General features: G+C 52.6%; 1 protein-coding gene across 3 annotated transcripts in view; it reads right to left on the bottom strand.

Moving 5' to 3' along the window:
- Positions 1-20,668, bottom strand: part of PLXNA4 (plexin A4) — a 458,075-nt gene extending 437,407 nt beyond the window's left edge. For 2 of the 3 annotated variants that reach the window (XM_039699487.1, XM_039699486.1), the window contains exon 1: positions 20,390-20,668. The gene's annotated coding sequence lies outside the window, so the exon portion shown is untranslated. The remainder of the gene's footprint in view (positions 1-20,389) is intronic. The other variant, XM_039699488.1, reaches the window with a different exon arrangement.
- Positions 20,669-22,193: the final 1,525 nt, after the last annotated feature.

Raw genomic sequence — 22,193 nt, 5'->3', positions numbered from 1 at the left:
AACTGACCAAATTCCTAAACGCTTCTGGGTGGGTTTTTAGGCACCCTGAACCTCCTGGGCAGACATGTGCTGTTTATTTTATCACTCTGCCTTCTGCATGGCAGCTCTTCCACCAACTGCTCCCTGTCTTTCAGCCCTCCAGCAGGTCAGATGAGGTCAGGTGAATCTGTTTTCATCTTCCTCTAACACCCAAGGCAATTAGGTCCCAATCTTGACGTTCAAAACTTGCACGTGTCAGCTGAAGTAGCCTATTCCTGCTGCCTCCAAGAGCTTGGAAAGAGCACTTGAAGGGGTGTCAGAAAGATAAAAAGTCCATACTTCTGCCCCAAAGCTCACCAGTCCCAAATTCCAGGCATCTTCTGCAGATATGAGATTGCTACACAGCACGACCTCTCCTTCACAAATAATCCAGCACCAAATAGACATTTCTTAAACTAATGCTGATCTCCTGCATGCTTTTCTTGGATTTCCCTTATAAATCCCATAAAAACTGCATTACAGTTGTTTATAATTTTTAACCATTCTGGCATAGCAGTACTTTTTGTGATGCTCAAAAGGAACCAGGGCACAGCGCAGCTGCTGCATCAGGAGCAAGATGCTCCCTAAGAAACACCCAAGATCAAACCAAACAAGATCTGCCCTCTTCAGACACTTCCCCTCAGAGCATTCTGGTTAAAGAAACTTCTGTCCCCACTTGACTTGGATGTTTGGAGCAGGCTGAAGGGCAGCTGAGCTGCTCCTGAGCCAAAAGGCAGGCGCAGGGGCAGGACTGATGGAGAGCCCCACGTTTGCCCAAGCAGAGACTTCCAGCTGAGACCCAATTTCCAGCCCAGCAGCAGCACTGGGGAAGGACTCTGTGTGCTGAGAGCTTTAATGAGGCACTGTGGACACAAGCCCTGATAAGCTGCAGCTTTGGGAGCATTTCAAGGGAAAAGAAAAAATAAAAAGCAGTCTGACATCTATCCTACCACTGTGCCATGATGTTCCAATTTACAGGTGACGCAGGAGGACCACAAAAGCAGAGAATCAGCAGCAAAACTCAACTCCCCCTTGCAGAAATAAAAATGTGGGAAAAGTATTTTTAATTTGCTGCTAATTTTCTCTCCCAGTGACTTTGTGACAAGCCCAGCTACTGCCAACACATCCAAAGGCCAATGGAAAGTTATTCTTAGAGCCCAGCCCGGCTGTTGCTGCAGGATAAGAATCCCAAATCGTGCCTGAGAGTCCTGAGCTGCTGCTGAGCTGGCCAGGACACCTATGGCCAGGATCAGAGGCAGGCAGGAGACAAAATAGTGCTCATGGGGATGAGGAGATCATCACATGCTCTGTTTGTTAACAAGCAGATTAGAAAGGAGCTGCTGTGCACACACAGAGACTGTGTTTGCAGGGACATACACAACTCCATCCTGTACAGACACATTTCTTTTTTGCACCAAAATGATGCAGTTCCCGTGCAGGGCACAGTGTGCATGCATAATTCCAGTGAGCATTAGCAGCAACACCTACAGCTCAGGTTGTCTGACATGTTCTGTGCCAAGGCTCACTTTTAAGGTCCTCATTACTTTGACAGACCTGAACCACTCAGGGGACAATTTCCTGAGCTCGGTGTCTGCCTCAGGCTACCAGCTCTGTGGAAAGTTGCATTCAGAATGACTTGGGCAATGCTGAGAACTAAATTAGGGGAAAAGTTTTTGCAAGTTACTGATTTTAACTTTTTTTTTTTTTCTATATTTGACCTCGGTTAAATTTTCCTGCTGTCTTGCAGAAAAGGTGGCACCCTTTGGAGCAGGGAGGAAAAATCAGGATGCTCCTTCTCTTGTGGCCATGGCTAAAAGCCTAAGTTTTACCAAGCTGAGCATCTAGTAGCACAAATACTTTCCACTGCTCCTAGATGGATCAGACAACACTTGGGCTTATCAACAGAGGAGGAGAAGGACTTGATCCTGATGAGCAGCCTGGGCTAGTGGAAGGGGTCCTTGCCCAAAATTATTTAAGGTCCCTTCAACACAAACCAGTCTGTGATTCTATGCCTTGCCCAAGGTCACACAGATCTGTTGAATTCCCAGCTCAGTGCCACAGCAACAACTTTAATTTTGCAGAGCTGCGCATGAAGCACCACGAGAAGCTCCTTCACCACTGATTTTCTCTGTTCTTCTCTCCTTTGGTGCACGTTTGAGGGCCACACCCCCAAAAGTGATAAATTCCCCTCAGTCCTAAACCCATCCCCTGCCCCAGCACTTTCCCAGCATCAGCAGAATTTGCATTACACACCCGAGTGTCAGCGTTGGAGCGACTTTAAATAGTCCAGTGGTCACCCTGCTCAGCTGTGGGATGCAGGGATGCATCCAGCATGTCCTGAAATGATACAGCAGAGCCCAGCTGCTGGCACCCAGCCTGGGAGGCCGGGGGGAGGAAGGGAGGAGGTGTCTGCTGCTGCTACTCTGCTGCTAAAGCTTTCTGCAGTTCATCCCTGCGCTCCCCCACGCTGACCAGCAATGAGAGGAGACACCACCAGCACGTTCTGCTCCATGTGGGCAGCTTGCTGCTGCTGCAAAAGGCAAAACCGCCACTTTTCCCCCCATAAATATCTCCCCTGGTCCACTGAGACACAGATGGAGGCTGCAGGTGCCCTGCACTTCATGGACCTGACCCTTCATCTGCACGGATCGTGCCTGGTGCTGTCAGCAGCTCCACAAACCAGCCCAGAGCAGCCACAGGCAGGGTGATGCAATTGTTTTAGCTGTTTGCACAGCCTCATAATTGCAGATCCATCATCACAAAGCATTAGCTGTGTTAGGACAGGTGTTACACAGAAACCCAGCAGCAGGGAGGGGCACGTGAGCGGGGCAGGCTGCAAAGGACACTTCAGTTTGCAGTGAGAGCTTGGAGATCTGGGTTGTGCTACCCAGAAGAAAGTTATTTGTTTGCTAAGCCAGCTGCAAGCAGAACTCTAATTTAATCCAGATCCAAACACCATCTGCTTTGTTCATCTCTGCTCACACAGGATAAAGGCACCTGTGGCTAAGACAAGAGGTGTTTTTAATGTGGGGGGCGTGCAAAGGTCACCTCTGTTCATAAAATCCTGCTCAGAGGAAATGGACGCCTTGATAACACAGCTTTTAAGAGCTGAAGAAACACTATTGAGCAGATGCCCAGGTGCTAAGAGAGTAAAACCCACAAGTACTGTACCAGTGTGCACTCCAGCCCCTCAGCCTCACCTGCCACTGCCTCCACCCTCCACTCTGTCCAAAACAGGCTCTGCTGCTCCCTTCCCTCTCCTCCCAGGACCCCAGAGCTGCACTTGGAACACCACACAAGCCTCAAATGCTGTGAAAAGCTGTAAACCTGTGCCCATTTCCCTTGGGGACGCAGTCACAATGTTGGGATGTGAGGCAGGAGCATCTTCCCTGCTCCTGGAGAGCATCACCTGTGCTCCACCTGCCCAGGGCTCAGCTCCAGGGCTGCAGGACACAGGGCCCTCTCCTGCCTCCTGTGTGGCTGGGACAGGTCTGGGGACTGGCTTCAGTGACAGGAGCATCTCTCAGGCAGGAGGCTGGGCTGAATTTTGCCCTTGACTCAAGAGTTAGAGCCTGTAATGTTTTAGTTTGGATTAGAAGAAAAAGGCAGAGGGGAAAGAGGGATGGAAGTGAAGTCTGGATTAGAGGAGAAAGGCAGAGGGAGAGAGGGATGGAAATGAAGTCTGGACTAGAGGAAAAAGGCAGAGGGAGAGAAGGATGGAAATGAAATCTGGATTAGAAGAAAAGGGCAGAGGGAAAGAGGGATAGAAGTGAAGTCTGGGTTGTTAGTGCTGGCATTAGGCTGAAAATAGCAATGATTTTTGCTGGGTGCTTTTTATCTTACTGGGAAACACTTCAGATATAGAATTTGTCACCATACTGCTGTAACTTCACAAATTAAGTACACGTATAAAACATTCCAGTCAAGCATGAGCTATAGCACAGCATCTCTTTGCGACCAAGAAAATCCTGTAAAAATAAAAATCCTTCCAAAACTACTTAGTTTTTTTCTAAAATTAAACATAGAAGACTAGCACACTAATGTTAGAGCTGGGGATTGCATCCAGGGGTCACTTCTGGGCTTATTTATATTTTTACCTTAGTAAAGCAAAAAAATATAATAGTAAATAGAAAAAAAATGAAACAGGACAAGGTGGAATAGCTTTAAATTGAAAGAGGACAGGTTCACAATGGATATTTGGAAGAAATTCTTTCCTGTGAGTGTGGGAAGGCCCTGGGACAGGGTACCCAGAGAAGCTGTGGCAACCCCATCCCTGGCAGTGTCTAAGGCCAGGCTGGATGGAGCAACCTGGGCTAGTAGAAGGCATCCCTGAGGGCAGCTGGAAGTAGAATTCTAAAATTCCTTCCCACCCAAACCCTTCAGTGATGCTCTGAAGAAGCAGCAGCACACAGCAGCTCCCAGGCCAGAGTGACCCTTGACAGGTCAGGGGCAGCAAACCCCCCCAGGAGCACAGCACCAAAGCCCTGCTCTCACATTCACATTTTCTGGAAAATCTCTTTGCCCAGGATCTTTCTCCTGGGAAGCTGAGAAGCCTCAGAGAAAAAGGAAAACAATTTTATCTGATTGCTTCTCCTGTGTTTTGCTGCTCTGGAATGTGGTTGGAGATTGTTTATCCAACAGGTGATTGTTTCATTGGTTTCATGTGAATTGTTTTGACTCAATGACCAGTCAGGGTCAAGCTGTGTCCAAATTAGCCTTCTGAGAACATGGAGTCAGATCCATCATTCCTCCCTTCGTCAGGGGTCTCAGAAAATACCACACCCTGCAGCCCATTTATGATCAGAGCTCAACACCCCAAATCCTGCCCTGCCCTCTGTGTCTGCAGTAAATAGGAGCCCCCAGCAGCTGCCTGAGCAGGGAGCCCCCAGCTCCCAGCTGTGCTCCTGGCAGATAAAAACACTGAGATAAAAACGGCGGCGGCGGCGTTTCCACACAGGTGGGAAATTGCTATCACAATTCCGGGGGTTATTAATAACAAGGTATTTCTCCTCTGGGGCCATCTGCATCCCACACACCCCCACAAATCCGGCACTTTCCTCTTCCAGTTACAGCAGTCAGGGCAGATAATTCCCTTTTTTTCCCTCTGCCTTCCAGCCATGCACGAAGGCAGAGCTCAACAGGCAGTTTCCTGCTCCAGACAAACATTGTGCCAAGCCCCACGAACTCAGAACTGGGGTTTTCTCTCTACCAAGGTGCCAGAAATAATACAAATAAACTCTTCTTTTCTCCCTGGCTTTATAGCTACAGCTCCCACACATCACTACCAGCAGGGCTTTAAAACTAAAACAGACTGGGCCTACGTGGCTCGAATTTATTCTGGAAATTTATCTCTTCTTGCTGAAAGCTCTGTGTTTGCTTGATCTTCCTGCCTTCCAAGCCCTACAAGTGCCACATGTTGCACAGCTGGATTCCTGACAGAGAAAGAAAACAGGAGGGAAGAGAGAACAGATATTTTATATATATATATATACATGAATGCAATGGCCAAGATTTTCAAAAGTCACCTGTGAACTTCAGCAGAGTGCCTTCAAATATCTCCAAGGGACCTGTGCACAGGAGAGACAGAGCTCTTGAGCTTTCAAAAATCTGCTCTCCACAGGGAGAAACGGAAGGGAAAGGAAACGGGGCTCCAAAGGACTTGCTGCTCTAAAGATGCTCAAGACCAGCCCTTGCAGGAAAGGATTTGCAGCAAAAGCTGTGCCAGGGAAGGCTGGAGATAAGTCAGCCAGGAGGAGGAAGGACAGATCCATGTGGCACTGAGGGAAATGAGGAGAATTTTTAATTCTCAGACTCGCTGGGGTCTGACTACTAAAATAATTATGTGTTTTCCCAGCTCCAGGAGAATTTGTGCACCCTCAGCAGCTGACAGGGGAATATCCCTGGTGCCCCAAAAACATGGGCAAGCAACATTCACTTCCAGGGTGAGAAGCCAAGGATAAAGCACGGAAAGCTGAGGGGAAGAAATCCTGTTCATCTCGAGCAGCACTTAAAAAAAAATCCCAGCAAAGGAGAAAATGAAGAAAATGTTATTTCCTTTGAAATGGAGCACTGCACTGTGTAACAGGAGGGGAGGGGGGGTGGAAATCAAACCCAAAGTGAACCAGAGATTCACTTCATAAACACAGGAGAAGGTCAGCTTCCTCCTCACCAATAACTCTGTCCCAGAGGAGCCCAGCATGGCATTTGAGATAGGGCAGATATTTGATTCCTTCCTCTGCGTGGGGAGCCTGACACACACATCCTCCATCCCAGCATTGCCCTGGGCTGGGCTGGGCCCCTCCTGCAGCCACCCTGCCTCAGCAGCAGCAGGAACCCCTTTAAAAGCTGCTCCTTGAGCTGAGGAAGGGATTATTTTTTTTTCCTGTGTTTGAGAAGAGGCAGTGGCTGTAAAACCTTCTGCCTGAGCCCAGCAACAGTGAGACCTTGGCAGAGGCTGGTTATGGGTGGTGAAAGAAGTCACCCACTGGCAGAGAGCAGTGCAGGAGAGACAGGCGAGCACAACCCTGCTCCTGGAGACCTTTTTGCATTTTATAAAATAAAACTGATTCCTGTTCCCAGGGAGGGAGAAGCAAGGCAGGAGAGAAGACAAGTGAAACCAAGAGGCAAATCACTGAGTGAAAAGGCTTCAAGTGATGCCTGAGCTAGAACAGAGATTAGATGGAGCTAAAGAATAAAGCAGGGATTGATTGAAAGGATCTCCTCCATGGATGCACCTGGGGCAGCAGCAGAGCCCAGCCAGGGTTGCCCCCAAGATGAACCCAAATGGTCCCAAAATGAACCCAGGATGAACCCAAATGGTCCCAAAATGAACCCAGGATGAACCCAAATGGTCCCAAAATGAACCCAAGATGAACCCAAATGGTCCCAAGATGAACCCAAGATGACCCCAAATGGTCCCAAAATGCACGAGCGCTGCCGGGGTCTCTCCCTGGGCTCAGCTCTGCTCCATGTGCACATTGCAGTTCAGTGTCCAACCCCAGTAAAATATAAAAGCTAAACCCTGAGGCATCACAGGCATCTCACAGTCACTTTCCCATACCCTTGTGCAAGTATTGGAGAAGCCTCAGAGTTATCCTCCCACACAAATCCCCAGAAGGAGGGGAGGCAGAGCAGGGAAGCAGCCTGAGTGGCCAGCAGGGCTGGAAGTAGGGGAAATGTGGCTCAAAGAACCCTGTGCACCAACCAGCAGAAGGCAGGGAGACTTCTGCACGTGTCCATGCACTGCCAAGGACTGGAAAGCAGAAAAGCAGATTGCCATGGAGCTCCAATCTGCTTGGGATCTCCTCCAGGCTGGTGGCACCTCGTGCTGCCCCACTTGAGTGCTCGTGGCCAGGGTCCAGCTGAGCCATGAGAAGGATGAGAATTGCTGCACGATCATCCCCTACTCCTGAGAGCCCCTCAGAGGCTCCTTTGCCACCATCAGGCCTGGACCAGCACCTTCTGAAAAGCACTGAGGCAGCCAAGCTCAACTGGAGCACATTCCCAGACACAAAGGTTTGTCCAAATTTGCTCTGTTTCTTCCCAGTTCTGTGGTGGAGGATAACCTCAAACTCTTTTCTTTCTTCCCTCTCCTCCCTACAAGCTGGGAAACATCTTTTTGCCACCAGCATCTGATCAAGGGATGCTGGAGGAAAAAGGAAAACTGGTTTGATTTTTTTTTTTTTGCCTAATTCCCTCCTAACTCCAGCTATTGCAGCAAGGCTGCTCTTCCTTCTCCAAAAATCTGGACCTGCAGAACCTTTCCTGAACTGTGAGGGAAAATTGGCAGTGATCTGTGAAAAGTGCAGGGTGAACAGATTGGCATTTCCAAAGCATGTGCAGTTTGCAGTTGTGTGTAGCAATGTGCATATAAATGTGTATTTTTATGTATATGTATAAAACATACACACACACACACGGATAAATCTATATATATGGATGCATGGAGTTGTATTTAGGGAAAAAAAAGGCATCACAACTTCCAGCAAAAGATAATGAGAGAGCTGGGAACGTGCAGGCAGCATGATGCAACTCCAATCCCTTCCTCACACTGCAGGACAATCAAGGCTTCTTCTCTGAAATGAATGCAGAAAAGGGCCCAAGCAGCTGGGGAAAGGGTGATGCTTGTGAGAAATGGGCTTTTTTTTTTTTTTTTTTTTGTGGCTCATGCATTGCAAAGCGTGTGTGTGTGATGAGTCAAAGTCTGAGGGCTGCCTTGTGTCAGCCATTGACTGTGCCAATGACAGCAGCTCCCGGCAGCCTTTAATAACACCACTCACAGACTCTGGAGCAGGGGGAGGCAGCACAAGGGGGGAGGAGAGAGCTTCCCTCGCAGGCTGGTGCACACAAAGCCTCCCCGGGCTCGCCAAAATGTGTCACAAGAACCCGTTGATGGCTCCATAATTGCAGCCCACGCTGCAATGTGTTGTTCTGAGAGGCAGCAGAGAGCACAGCCAGGAGAGCAGCTTTGGGCACACGGGGGTGAGGCACGGCCAGGGGGACATGGGGACACGGGGACACGCTGGGCTCACCTAGGGGTGGACCAGGTGATGGTTTAGGGGCTGATCCCAATCATATTTCCCAGTGCAGCAAGGCATCTCCATGTGCTCACACCCAGGAGGGCAGCCAGGAGACAAGAAATTCCACCCAGAACAGGCGAAACAGGGAGAAATATCTGCAGGGGACATCTGGAATGTGCCAGTCCTGCTGCCCACCTTGGTTCTCCAGCATGAAGGGGGGAAACAAGTCCCTGCCAGGTCTCATGGATGCTGGGGAGCTCCTGGAAGGCTGGTGGAGATGCTAAAAATCCTCAGCTCAGTCTAGATTTGGGAAGAGCTTCAGGAGCTCATCGTGTCCTGATTATTTACTTCTCCAAGCTAAGGAGAGACCTACTTCACACACTGCCTCCTGGAGAGGCGGAAAAATCAGGCATGTAAAATAAGAAGGAAATGGAAATCGACTTGATAGCTCCTTCCCCTTCCTAATGGGGAATACTTACCTAATTAGGCCTGCTTGCTGTTTCCTCTCCTGGCTTTCTTTGAGACATTATGCAGAGAGAAATTTGTCCTAAAAGTTGGTGCTTTCATTCTCAGGCATCCCCTTGAGTGTTTGCTTTGCTGAGGGAGGCAAGGGGCAGCAACTCCAGAATAAAGGAGGGGGAAAATCCCTCCTGAGTAGGTCTAAGGGGTGCTGGTTTAAGTACCCAGCTCCTGCCGTGGCTCACCTGCCTCTCCTCCCTGCTCCATCCCTCACCCAGGCAGAAGATGAAGCTCCAAGGTTCCTCCTGCCCAGCTGAGCAGCTCCTGATCTCTGGGAGTGACCTTGGAGACCAGGAAGGGAAAGCCAGAGGATACAAAGGTGGCCAAAACGACTCCACCCTCAGTGGGCTTTTGGAGACAGACCTGAGACTGGATGGTCTCAGGGCTGGTGGGATCTACAGGGACTCCCAAATTGGCCCCAAATCCATTCCACCACCTGGATGACCTCTCCAAATCACAGCTGGTGGAACTCAGATTGGGAAAAAATGGGTGGTAGAAGCAAAACCCAAACCATCCAGACCCACAAGGACAAGGGTGACCCAACCAGGACACAGCAAGCTCTCATTTCCCACAGCCAGCCCCAGAGGCACCACTCTGCTGGCCTCCCCTCACCAGGAGAAGGGGTTGGGACATGCAAAAGCACCTCCCACCCCTCAGGATGCTCCCAACCATCCCTACCACAGAGCCAGGCTGGATGTGACCCCACACAAGGGGTTAAAGGGGTCTCCACTCACCCCTAGACCCCTCCACTGGACTCCTTTGTCCCTTCCTCCATTTCCATCCCACACTTTCCAGGAAGGCCCCCCATCCCCCTCAGCCCTGCTCCTTCACTCCCAGTGATTTTTTTTCTCTTCCCTGCAGGGAGCAGAGCTTCCAAGAAGGAAAATGCAAAGCCCAAAGGGAATGACTTCAAGCAAAGAGAGGGCTCTGCAAAGGAAGGTGTTTTATTGCTGCCTCAGGGGGTGCCTTCCAGAACCTCCTTTTGTTTCCTCAGAGGCTGCCAGAGGTGGAGACCTGGAAGGATTCAGGGAACTCACCCTGCAAGCAGCAGCAGAAATTTCCCTGAGCCCAGGTCTCTGCCTACCCAGCATCCTGCCCTGGTCCAGCCATTCCTGCATCCCTCCCCACCCCATCTCCAGGGGAGCACCTGCAGAACCAGCCCAGCACCTGTGCAGGGTGTGAGAGGAGGGGCAGAGCAGCTGCTCCAGCCAGCCCTGGAACTTCACCTCCCAGTTGTTAATTCAGCATCCAGAAAAGCTGTGTTGTTTTCCTTTTTTCTTTCCTTTCTTTTTTTTTTTTTTTTTTCTTCCCTGCAGGGAGCAGAGCTTCCAAGAAGGAAAATGCAAAGCCCAAAGGGAATGACTTCAAGCAAAGAGAGGGCTCTGCAAAGGAAGGTGTTTTATTGCTGCCTCAGGGGGTGCCTTCCAGAACCTCCTTTTGTTTCCTCAGAGGCTGCCAGAGGTGGAGACCTGGAAGGATTCAGGGAACTCACCCTGCAAGCAGCAGCAGAAATTTCCCTGAGCCCAGGTCTCTGCCTACCCAGCATCCTGCCCTGGTCCAGCCATTCCTGCATCCCTCCCCACCCCATCTCCAGGGGAGCACCTGCAGAACCAGCCCAGCACCTGTGCAGGGTGTGAGAGGAGGGGCAGAGCAGCTGCTCCAGCCAGCCCTGGAACTTCACCTCCCAGTTGTTCATTCAGTACCCAGAAAAGCTGTGCTGTTTTCCTTTTTTCTTTTCTTTCCTTTTCCTTTTTTTTTTCTTTTTTCCCCACTAGACAATTTCCAGGGAACAAGAAAGAGCTGCACAGCTAATCCCTGCTGCAAGCCAAGCCCCAGCCAGAGAGGGAAAGCAGTCCCACTCCTCCCAGTGCCCCTGGATATCCCTCCACCCTCCCAACCTCCTGTCCCCACCGAGCCACCCCTCTGCAGCCACTGCAGCATCCTCAGGGCTGCCAGGATGTGAAGGACAGCAGCAGGGAGCTTCCCTTGAAGAGCCACCTCTGCAGCACTGCCAGCTTCCAGGGGAAGCTGTGAACCCAGTGGCTGCAGGCAGGAGACCCCTTTGCATCCCTCTTGCACCTCCTGAGCATTCCCAAAACCAAAGGATGTGCTGGATAAACAGGGTCCAGGCAGGTCTCTGCTGCAGAGCAAACTGCCCTACCCCCTGCACCCATTCCTGGGGAGCAAGAACCCCCAAAGCAGGATCCATCCCACCCATGAGCACTGGAAAGTGATGGTGAGGACAGGCAGAGCCATGCCCTGAGCAGGGCTTGTTCTGCTTGGCCCCTTGCAGCTCCAGGACAGGAGCACCAGAGGAGCTTTTCTGCCTCCCAGCACAGAGGGCTGGGCTTGCAGACAGGGAGGGACTCCAGCAAACAACGAGGAGGAGCAGAGGCAGAGATAAGAGCAGGTATTGAGCGGGCAGTGCCCAGGAGGTGCTGTGAATGCAGCATTTGTGCTGGGTGAACAGAACTGTCACAGAAGTTGGTGCACCCCGAGTGGTGACACGCAATCACCAGTTTGGAGAGGAGTAAGCTGATTAGAACGAAAGGTTGCCCTCAAATCCCCCTCCAAAGGAGGGATCTGACGAGGGAAGGGACCTGTGACAGCAACAAACTGGGGGATTTGTTTAACCAGATCAGCCTGCTGGGCAGGCACAGCACGGTTCCCTGTCTCCAGCGTGGATAAACCTGGATTCCCAGGAAGCTTAACCCCCCATCCCACATGGACAGGGTGGGCAGTGCCCCACAGCCAGCACTGGGGTCTGCTGGGCACAACCCTGCTTTTAAGGGATGAAAAGAAGCACCTTTCAATAATAAATAATAATGCTAAATATGTGTTTCTATAGCAACTCATCACCATAGCAGCTCGGCGCTGGAGGAGAACTCGGAGCTCATCTTCAGGGTGAGGAGGCAACTGCCCTCCCACAGGTGGCTTCAGAGGTGGCACAGATGAGCTTAGAGCAAGAAGTGCCCCTCCAGGTTGTCCCTGAGCACTGCCCTCCCTGGGGAAGCTGCGTGGGTGATGTGGAAAGGAGCAGTCAGGGATCCGAGTGGTGATTGGGGTGTGGAGTCTCAGAAGCACCAGGTACTGGTGTCATTGTAATTCCCCAAATCATTCCTGGGATCCAAGGAAGGATGGGGTGTGAAGTCTCAAAAGCACCGGGTATTGAGGTCATTGCAACCCCCCAAATCACTCCTGGGATCTGGGGGGGCTGGAAGGAAAGGAGGCTGTGACAGGGGACAGCCCCAGTGTCCAGCCAGGAGGAAAGGAGAGAGTGCAAAGGGTGAGGCACAACCAAAAGGAAGAGACACCCAAAATTATCCATGCAGATACCCCTCAACACTTACACAACTCAGGAGAGCAGCTTAAAAACTCCACGTGCTGCCCTGCTTTTAGGGAGACCCAGAAATTTGCACCAAAACCCTGACAAATAGAAAGAGTTACCCAAAAACTCCTTTTTTCCAAGGCACACATGCCTACCCTACTTTGGGTGTGGGTTTTTCTTCCCTAGGTTGTCCATTAAAGAAAAATTCAAGCTTTTGATTGGCTCCACAGTTGGTGTGGTTGTATTCCCTGACTGTCACAGAAGTTGGTGCACCCCGAGTGGTGACACGCAATCACCAGTTTGGAGAGGAGTAAGCTGATTAGAACGAAAGGTTTCCCTCAAATCCCCCTCCAAAGGAGGGATCTGACGAGGGAAGGGACCTGTGACAGCAACAAACTGGGGGATTTGTTTAACCAGATCAGCCTGCTGGGCAGGCACAGCACGGTTCCCTGTCTCCAGCGTGGATAAACCTGGATTCCCAGGAAGCTTAACCCCCCATCCCACATGGACAGGGTGGGCAGTGCCCCACAGCCAGCACTGGGGTCTGCTGGGCACAACCCTGCTTTTAAGGGATGAAAAGAAGCACCTTTCAATAATAAATAATAATGCTAAATATGTGTTTCTATAGCAACTCATCACCATAGCAGCTCGGCGCTGGAGGAGAACTCGGAGCTCATCTTCAGGGTGAGGAGGCAACTGCCCTCCCACAGGTGGCTTCAGAGGTGGCACAGATGAGCTTAGAGCAAGAAGTGCCCCTCCAGGTTGTCCCTGAGCACTGCCCTCCCTGGGGAAGCTGCGTGGGTGATGTGGAAAGGAGCAGTCAGGGATCCGAGTGGTGATTGGGGTGTGGAGTCTCAGAAGCACCAGGTACTGGTGTCATTGTAATTCCCCAAATCATTCCTGGGATCCAAGGAAGGATGGGGTGTGAAGTCTCAAAAGCACTGGGTATTGAGGTCATTGCAACCCCCCAAATCACTCCTGGGATCTGGGGGGGCTGGAAGGAAAGGAGGCTGTGACAGGGGACAGCCCCAGTGTCCAGCCAGGAGGAAAGGAGAGAGTGCAAAGGGTGAGGCACAACCAAAAGGAGGAGACACCCAAAATTATCCATGCAAATAGCCCTCAACACTTACACAACTCGGGAGAGCAGCTTAAAAACTCCACGTGTTGCTCTGCTTTCAGCAAGACCCAGAAATTTGCACCAACACCCTGACAAATAGGAGTTTCCCAAAACAACCCAAAACCTCCTTTTTTTCCAAAGCACACATGCCCACCCTACTTTGGGTGTGGGTTTTTCTTCCCTAGGTTGTCCATTAAAGAAAAATTCAAGCTTTTGATTGGCTCCACAGTTGGTGTGGTTGTATTCCCTGCTCACCTCCTGTCCCTGCAGGGCTGTGGGGACAGAGCCTTTGCCTTGCATACAGAACCTCCTGCCCCTCAGCACCTCTGAAAGCCTCTTCCCAGCCAGCAGAGGAAGGTGGCACTGCCCAGGGGTGGGACAGTGCCCTTTAGTGACAATTATCCATGGACATGATGCCATTCCTCAGGCTGGTGAGTGAGTTCCCAACAAAGTCCCCCCCTGGTTTTACTCCCTTCACAAAAAATGAGTCATTTTTAAAGGTCATTAGAGCAAAGCAAGCATTAGCTGGTGGCTGAAGGGACAGTCACTTCTAGGAGACCTCCACACCTTGATAGATGGGGAATCAAGAAGCCAAGGAACCCGCTGAGAGCCTTGGGACAGCTCTCCATCAAATCCAAGTCTGCCTTTGGCAGGCCGGGATAAGTTTCCCTAAAGTAAAATGAAGCTGTGTAGCACACCAAGCACTTGCTATTCCATCAATAGGCAATTGTAACAGGATACACCTCCTTAGTCTCTAAATGAGTTTTCTTTCCAGCACTACATTATAGACAAATCCCCTGTCACAAAAAACAAATAAATCCCTTTTCACAATCAAATATGCTCTAACCAAGTCAAACAGGGCCACGCGCACGTGCGGCGAATCCGCAAAGCTTCTCCCAACTTCCCAGCGTGACCATCCTCCCTTCAGCTGGGGAAAGAGGCAAAAAGGAAAGGAAAAGGGGAATATTTGATAGGAGAAACAAAGTGGCAGTATCCCAGTTCAGCTGGGAATCGATGTGTGGGCTCCTCGTGCTCCTGCTCCACCGGGGCTGAGCTCTCGCTGCCGAACCCAGACTGACACAACACCAGAGCTTGACTTACTGGTGCTTCATCCTGGCAAGATATTTTTAATTTAAACCTTGCCACTGCTGAGGGTGAAGCCATCCAGGCTGTAATTTACTGCTAATTCATCCTCCTGATCCCTATAACTCTAAAATCCAGTCACCAAGCAGTAGAATGCCCGGCCAGTCCCCAGTGAGGCTCGGCAGGAACGAGCATCAGGGGGCTGCTGGCAGCAAGTGTGAGTTCCTCATTCAGAAAAAAACAGCAAATATATGAATATTAACTGTCCACAGGCAGTCACCAGTCCAGCATCACCTCACTATTTCCAGGAAAACACTACTGGGAATAAAACAGCTTCACCAGCCTCACCTTTCCTCCCTTGTGGAGTGTTTTAAGCTCCAGGAGAAATAACACGGAGGTCGTGGAGCCTTGTTTCACAAACATTTACGTGCATTTGGCTGCAAGGGCTCACCCAGGATCAAGATTTATCCCTCTGGCCCTTGCAGGAGAACAGAGGAGGAGGAAATGTCTGGATTTAGATCTTGCCTGTAGTGGAAAACTAACCTGTATTATCTGCATCAGAGCCACGCATTCATCCTGGCAAATTCAAGTGCCAGTCAAATCCCATAAATTTATTGCCAATATGGGTGAGAAAGCCCCAGCAGATCACTGTGTAGATAATAGAGACGGAAGGAAACTCAGAGATCAGGCACGGAAAGCAGGAGAATCAGAGGTGCAACATCTCCCTTTTGGGTCACAAGCGCAAATCATGCCACGCTCAGCAGGACTTTTTATTTATCCCCATGCAAAAGAAGCCTGGGAATCTCAGCCACTTGACTTTTGGGTCTGGATTCCTGTTTCACTGCATTAAGCATTTAAAAGGTACTTTTTTAAAGGGGGGGAAGCCCTCTCAGCAGCAAAGCCTGGAGTAAAAGCAAGTCACAGTCTGCAAATGATCTCTCTCTAGTGATTCCAGGCGAGGTCAGAGCCACCTGCTGAGAGGCAGCAGAGTGGGATGGGGTTTTGAACCCAGTCACTGCTCTCCCCCAGGTCTTCAGGCTCTGAGAAGTTGGTGTCTTCTACAAACATTAGTATTTGCGGAAGCAACAGCTGGGAATATCATAATTCAGCAAAAAGTTGGCTTCCTCCATGGCTCCAGGAATTCCCTTGGAAGGGAGCACGTCCCTGGCAGTGTTCACATCAGCTGGAGAGCTACATGTGTCTAAAATGAAGTGGTCATTGGGTTTTTAAACCACTGTTCAGAGCCTCTCTGAGGGCTCCCAGAGGGGTTTTTACCAAGGAAAGGTTTTAGGACAGGTGCCACATGGCTCTGGCAGGGGACACAATTGGCACCTCTTACCTGGGTGGCTGCTCAGCCCCTTAAGGATGAGGCAAACTCACAGAGCTCATGCACCAACAAAAAAAACCAGACTGTTCTTTGGGATGAGTCAAAAAAAAACCCAAGGGAGAATGCCAGATACAGAAAATCACCACACAGGCTGCAGGGAACTCAGCACGTCATTTTTGCAGTGATGTCTCCATTCCCAAAGGTGATTAAAAACATTTTGCAGCAAATTTTAAAGGCACTGGGACTGAGGTCCATGAAAGAACAGCTGCTCCCAGGCCAGTTCTCTAACCCAAAATGTTTGGTTGTCTCTGCCCAAGGCAAGGCATTGGACCTAGATGACCTTTAAAGTCCCTTCCAACCCAAGCTGTTCTGTAATTCCATGATTCTGCGATACTCTCTCACTTCAAAACACCCATTTGCCATTTTAACTGGAAAAAAATCAATCCTGGAAATGTCCTGTTCTGTCCAAGAGCTGCACTTGGTTGTTGAAGCACAGACTGGAGGGCAAGGGCACCACTCCCTGCTCTCATCAAAGCCCCACCTGGGGCTCCTTTTGCATTTCAGGCTGGTGAGTGAGAATTCCTCATCAATAAATGTGGTCTGTGCAGTTTGCCTCTCTGTGCCTCAGTTTCCCTATCCACACCACAGGAATTGAGTGAGTGGTTATGGTTTAAAACCCCGTGCCTCAGTTTCCCTATCCACACCATGAGAATGGAGTAAATGGTTATGGTTTAAAACCCTGTGCCTCAGTTTCCCAATCCATACCATGAGAACTGAGTGGCTATGTTTAAAACCCCGTGCCTCAGTTTCCCAATCTACACCACAGTAATTGAGTAAATGGTTATGGTTTAAAACCCTACCCATACTATGAGAACTGAGTGAGTGGTTATGTTTTAAAACCCCGTGCCTCCGTTTCCCTATCCACATCATGAGAATGGACTAAATGGTTATGTTTTAAAACCCCGTGCCTCAGTTTCCCAATCTACACCACAGTAATTGAGTAAATGGTTATGGTTTAAAACCCTACCCATACTATGAGAACTGAGTGAGTGGTTATGTTTTAAGACCCCGTGCCTCAGTTTCCCTATCCACACCACGGGAATGGAGTAGGTTGTTATGTTTTAAAACCATTCAGAGCCCGAGTGAAGAACATGTGGGCAGCACTACGTAATTTTTTTTCTTCTTCTTTTTTCTTTTTTGTCACAGGCTCCTTGAGAGCTCAAAGCTGAGGGATATAAAGCACTTTTCACAGGAAGACAGGCAGGCAGGGAAGCACGCTCATCACTGATGCCCTGCAGAAAGGCAGCGGTTGCCCAGACTCTCTGCACAGACGGGAAGTCTCCTTGCCTTGGGCGCCTGGAGCGCTGCTGTCCCTTCCCCGAGTCTCGCAAGCCAGAAGGAAGGAGTAAGAAAGAGCTCTCTGAAGCCTTGCAGAGAGCCAGAAAGGTTCCCCAGATGATTTTTGTTAGAGCATGAAGCAGTTTAGGGCTTTGCTAGGGGGAATAGGCACAACCCAAAACGCATCCCTGGCTGGGGAGGGGATCATGGGCAGCACACGAGACTTTGGATCTCAGCTATGTGAGACCCCACTTCAGAGGGGTTATAAATAATAAATAGATCAAGAGCAGCCAAATGATTCCCAGGACACCACGCCATCCTGCTCCAAAACACAAGTGGGCAGTGCCAAGCCACAAACTCCGGCGCTGCGAACTCCAGAACTCAGCAGCCCCACCTCTGACACCGTCCCCAGGTCACATCCCAGCGTGGAGCACGACCCCACAGTGCCAGCATCCTCCTCAGGAGGCTGCTCAGGGCTCCCTTCCTCACAAGAAACTGATTCCCATACGGCGTTAACCCTCAGCACACCCCGAGCATCCTAAGACCTTGCCGGGCTCTTCACACGAATCCAGCGCGGCGAGAGCGAGCTTGGTTTTACTGCAGCCCCTCGGCATCGGGAGGCAGAGACAAAGCCGTTCAGTGAAAGCAAAAAAAAAAGATGCAACACAAAAGGGGCGCCGGCATCTCTCCTCCCCCTCCTCATCTCGCCAAAGTGGAGGAATTGATATGAAAGCGGCTCCGGCAAGCCTGAGCCCCCCGGGATGGGGCTGCCACAGACGGCTCCTGCCTTCCCGGCAGCAGCTCAGCCTCTGCTCAGCCCTGGCTCTGCCTCACCCACCGGCTGCCGAGCTCCGGGCTCTCTGCGCTGCAGGGAGGGATGCCGCCAGGTGAATCCGGCGAGGAAAAGCTCAGAATATTCGCTCTCCGTGCGGAGAAGTTCAGCGTGTCCCTTTGGCTTTGCGGCATCCCTCCCCAGCACAGCACATTTGACACCAGCCCTCGGTGCCGACGAGGCAGTTCCGATCACGGAGCGAATGCTTCCCGATAGCACCGGGATTGATCATCAGCCCGGCTCCTGAAACACCCGTCTTGGACAGAAACAACACTTGGATCATGCGGCTGTCATTTATTTCGCGTGGTATCGATAGCGCCGAGCGCCGCGCGTTCAGGATGGGACAGGGAGAGGAAAAGCCTTGGAGTGCTCCTGTCGGGAAGGAGACACCCCTGGAGGGTGGGTCCGGGCACAGGAGGGGAGAAAAGCCCAGCTTTTCGAGCCGGGGCTGGCGTTGCGTGTTTAAACCTGGCTGCACACGCGAAGCTCACACACACACACATCTGTTGCACCGCTTGAAGCCCGGCTGAGCGAAGGATCCCACACACACAAACACACAAACAAATAAACAAACACGCACTTCCCCCGGCAAAAAGAAACAACCAAAACCAAAAACACAAGCAAAACGCTGCTGGCATCCCCTGCACCTCCAGCCAGAGGCTTTGGCGGGGGGAGGAAGCGCCTAATCCCGCACCGTAATTCAAATCACAGAGACGCCAAAGACCCCCGTGCCCCCCTGGTCCTGCCCGCTCGCGGGTTTCTACAAACAACACCCGGCTGAAACAGAGGGCAGGTACAGAAAATAGGTGAGCACGCTTTCCGCCCTCCGAAATATTTGTGGACGCGCGAGATAAAATCCCTAGAAGGCTGCGAGCAGTTCGCACCGGCTGTAAAAATCCCCCGGCACCGTCATTGTTCCCGCGGACCCAGAGCATCCCCCGGCAGTCTCGGGGGTCCCGGTCCCCTCTGCAGCACTCACCCCAGCACCTGGGGAGCGGCACACCCCCCTGGCTTTTCCCAAATCCTCTTTTCCCAGGCATCGCCTGCCGGCAGCGGGGGAAGCCGCGGGCAGTCAGGTGCGAGCTGCGGGCGGCAGGGCTGGGAAGCAGCGCGGGGTGTGGAAGTTTTGCGGGAGAGGTGCGGAGCCAAACGCGTTCCAGCGGCTCCTTCCCGACCGGGGCGAGCCCTGCGGCTCCTACCCCCGCATCCCTTCCCGGCACGGCGAGCAGATGGAGCCCCGGGAGGAGGATTTCCTCCGGGCTGGGGATGGAGCAGCCACATGCAGGCACTACAAACCCAAACAGCCCTGCTGGGGCTGAGCGAGCGGGTTTGTTTGTCTGCGAGCAACTCAGCTGCTGCCGGAGTATTAGATTTCCAGCAAAACAACGTGGATTTCCACCAAAACAACGCGCGGCTCGGTGTTTAGATCACTTCTCCCGGTCTACATCATTTAAGGGCATATCTCTGATCAACGCAGAGCATCGATACGCGGGTTTGGGCTGCAGCACACACATGCACCGAGGGGAAGGAGGGAGGTTTAGCAGCGCTGGCTCCGCAGCCGGGATTTGGGCAGGAAAACTCTCCGGCACCTTGCAGGAAGGGAAGCCACGGGGGTCTGCCCTTCCCTCTTAGGTGTTCACCACCGGGGCTGGCCCCTGTCCCCATCCATCGGGCACCCGGGAGGTGTTATCCTCCCCGGGAATTGGGCTCTGCCTCCAGCCCCACCGGGAGCAGGAAAAGTTTGTAAATGCCTCCAGCTCCTCGCCCGAGGAGAGCTCCGGAGCTTCGAATGGGGGGAAAAATACCCCCCGAGGGGAGGAAAATCCGCAGCCGGGGGATGCCGAGGGTGATGAGGGACGGGCTGCGCCGCTGGAGCCGCTGCCTCCGCGGAGAAAAGTTGAGCCTTGTGCATGGGGGAAAAGCCACCGGGGACCCGGGAACGGGGGACACCGGGCACCGCGTCCCCTCCGCGCTGGGGATGGGGAGAAGGGGGGCTCCCCGCCGCGCCCCCACCCAGCATCCTCCCCAGCCGGGCCGGGAGGGGCGGAGGGGCCGTGCCCGAGCCCCCCGGCTCAGCCCGCGGTCCGCGGGGGTCCCTGCCCTCCATGCCAGACCCCCTTCCCGGGACCCAGGGGTGGGGATCAGCGGCGGGGGCGCCTCCCAGAGCCCCCCACCCTGCCCCGCCGCCAGGTGTGGAGGGCAAGGTAGCGCTGCAGCCCCGCCAGCCCTCCCGGGGCATCCTCCGGGGCATCCTCCGGGGCATCCTCCCGCAGCCCCCGCTGCCCGGGCGGGGCGGGGGGCTCCTTACCTGGGAATGCTCCTGGCTTGCTTTGGGTGGGTTTTGGTGTATATATATATGCGCATATATATATATAATATATATATATTATATTTCTCTCCTCTCCTTTCCCCCCACTTCAGTCTTCAGAGCAGGCGCCGCATTGACACTGCAGATGGTCTCTGTGTGCGTGTGTGTGTGTGTGCGCGTGTGTGCGTGTGTGTCTCTCTCCAATCCCAAATACTCCACGGAGGCGGAACACGGAGCCCCTCTCTCTGCACTGGGCAAACCGTGTCTGGCTCGCCCAGAGCCGGAGGGGGGGTGCCCCCAGCCCTTCCCCCCCCGTGCCTCTAAACCAGCCAGGAGTGGGGGGAGCCGGGCAGCGGAGCTGCAGGCGGGGTGCAGGCAGGGGGATGCAGGCAGGGGATGCGCTACGGGGCCATGCCCGGCTCCGCGGCCTCCCGCCCGCCGGGCAGGGCTCGCACTGCGGCTGTCTCGCCAGCCAGCCCTTCCTCCCCAGCCCTCCTCTCCAATGGTGGCTGCGGAGCCGGCTTGGACACCCAGGCTCTCTTGCAAACACAGACACACGGGCAGGCACACACCCCTTTCCGAAAAAAAAAAAAAATTAAAAAAAAATAGCCGGAGAGGTGTAGAAGTGCTGTGGCAACAGCAGCCCAATGCACGGGGGAGGGATAATAAAAAATAATAAATAAAAAAATTGAAGCGATAACAAAAACCCCTTTCTATCCTTTTCCTCTTTCTTTCCTATTTTTTTTTTTTAGCTTTGCAGAGAGAGTGGCCGGTTGCTCCTCCTTTCTCCAGCCCACCCACCTCCGGGAGAGGGGAGAAGGCGGAGGAGCGCAGGTTGTCTCTGGAGGGGGTCCCCCAAGGCGCTTTTCGTCGTCCTAAAGTTTGCAGGGGATGGGGAAGGGGATGGGGACGGGGAGGGAGCGGGGCCGCCTCCCGGGGCTGCCAGCGCCGCCGCCGCCGCTCTCCCCCGGCTGGAACTCCGGCTGCCTGGATTCCTCCTCCTCCGGTGCCTTCCCTCGCTCCTACTCACTACTGACACCTAGGATCTCCAGCCTGATTGGGCTAATTGGGAAACGTCTCTGCCCTCCCCGAAAAAAAAGGAAGAAAAAAAAAAAAAAAGGAATAAAACCCCAAACCCACTCACGGAATCAACCGCATCTCGCTGCCCGGCCCCATCTGCTCCTCCTCAGAAAAGCGTTTCCCGGCTTTGCCTGGCATCTCCCTTCCCTTTTCCATGCCTTCCCTTGGCTCTCCTCCGTTTGGAGGCAGCGAGGAGGGGAGCGGAGCGTGGGGAAGCTCAGGGGAAGATCAATCTCCGGGCTCGGGTGAGCAGTAATCCCGGAGAGCGGCTCAAGCTGCCCCCCCTGGCCCGGGCTCCCTTTCATTCCCGGCAGCCGCAGGAATAAAGGTATTTTTTTAGAAGCTGTTTCCTACCTGAGTTTGGTGCCCCCCAGGTTGCCGGGGTGGGGCAGACCCCACCCCAAAAGTTCATTCCGTGTGTGAGACCTGCACTCCGCCCTGCAGGTGATGTCAGAGCAGCCCCAGAGCCGGCAGCAGGCGATGGGAAAGGCAGGGATGCTCTCAGGGTGTTGATAGCAACAGGGCTGCTCCCCAGGGAGCCCCAATTCCCTGAGGATGGGCGCCTCACAAAGGGCTGAAGAAGAGGAGAAGCAGCTGGGGGAGATCTGCTCTGCTTCCAGGGGGGCTGGCCATGCTCAGGCCGGGGAGAAAACTCTGCAAGTGGCCCTGCAGCTTCCCCTTCCCCAGCAGAAGGCAAAGGCATCCGGCAGGGATGCAGGAGGTG

Source organism: Passer montanus, unplaced genomic scaffold, assembly GCF_014805655.1.
Source record: "Passer montanus isolate IOZ18808 unplaced genomic scaffold, ASM1480565v1 scaffold135, whole genome shotgun sequence".
In the NCBI taxonomy this organism is placed as follows: domain Eukaryota; kingdom Metazoa; phylum Chordata; class Aves; order Passeriformes; family Passeridae; genus Passer; species Passer montanus.
Note: the sequence above shows the minus strand (reverse complement) of the source record. Positions and strands in the feature narration are given on the sequence as shown.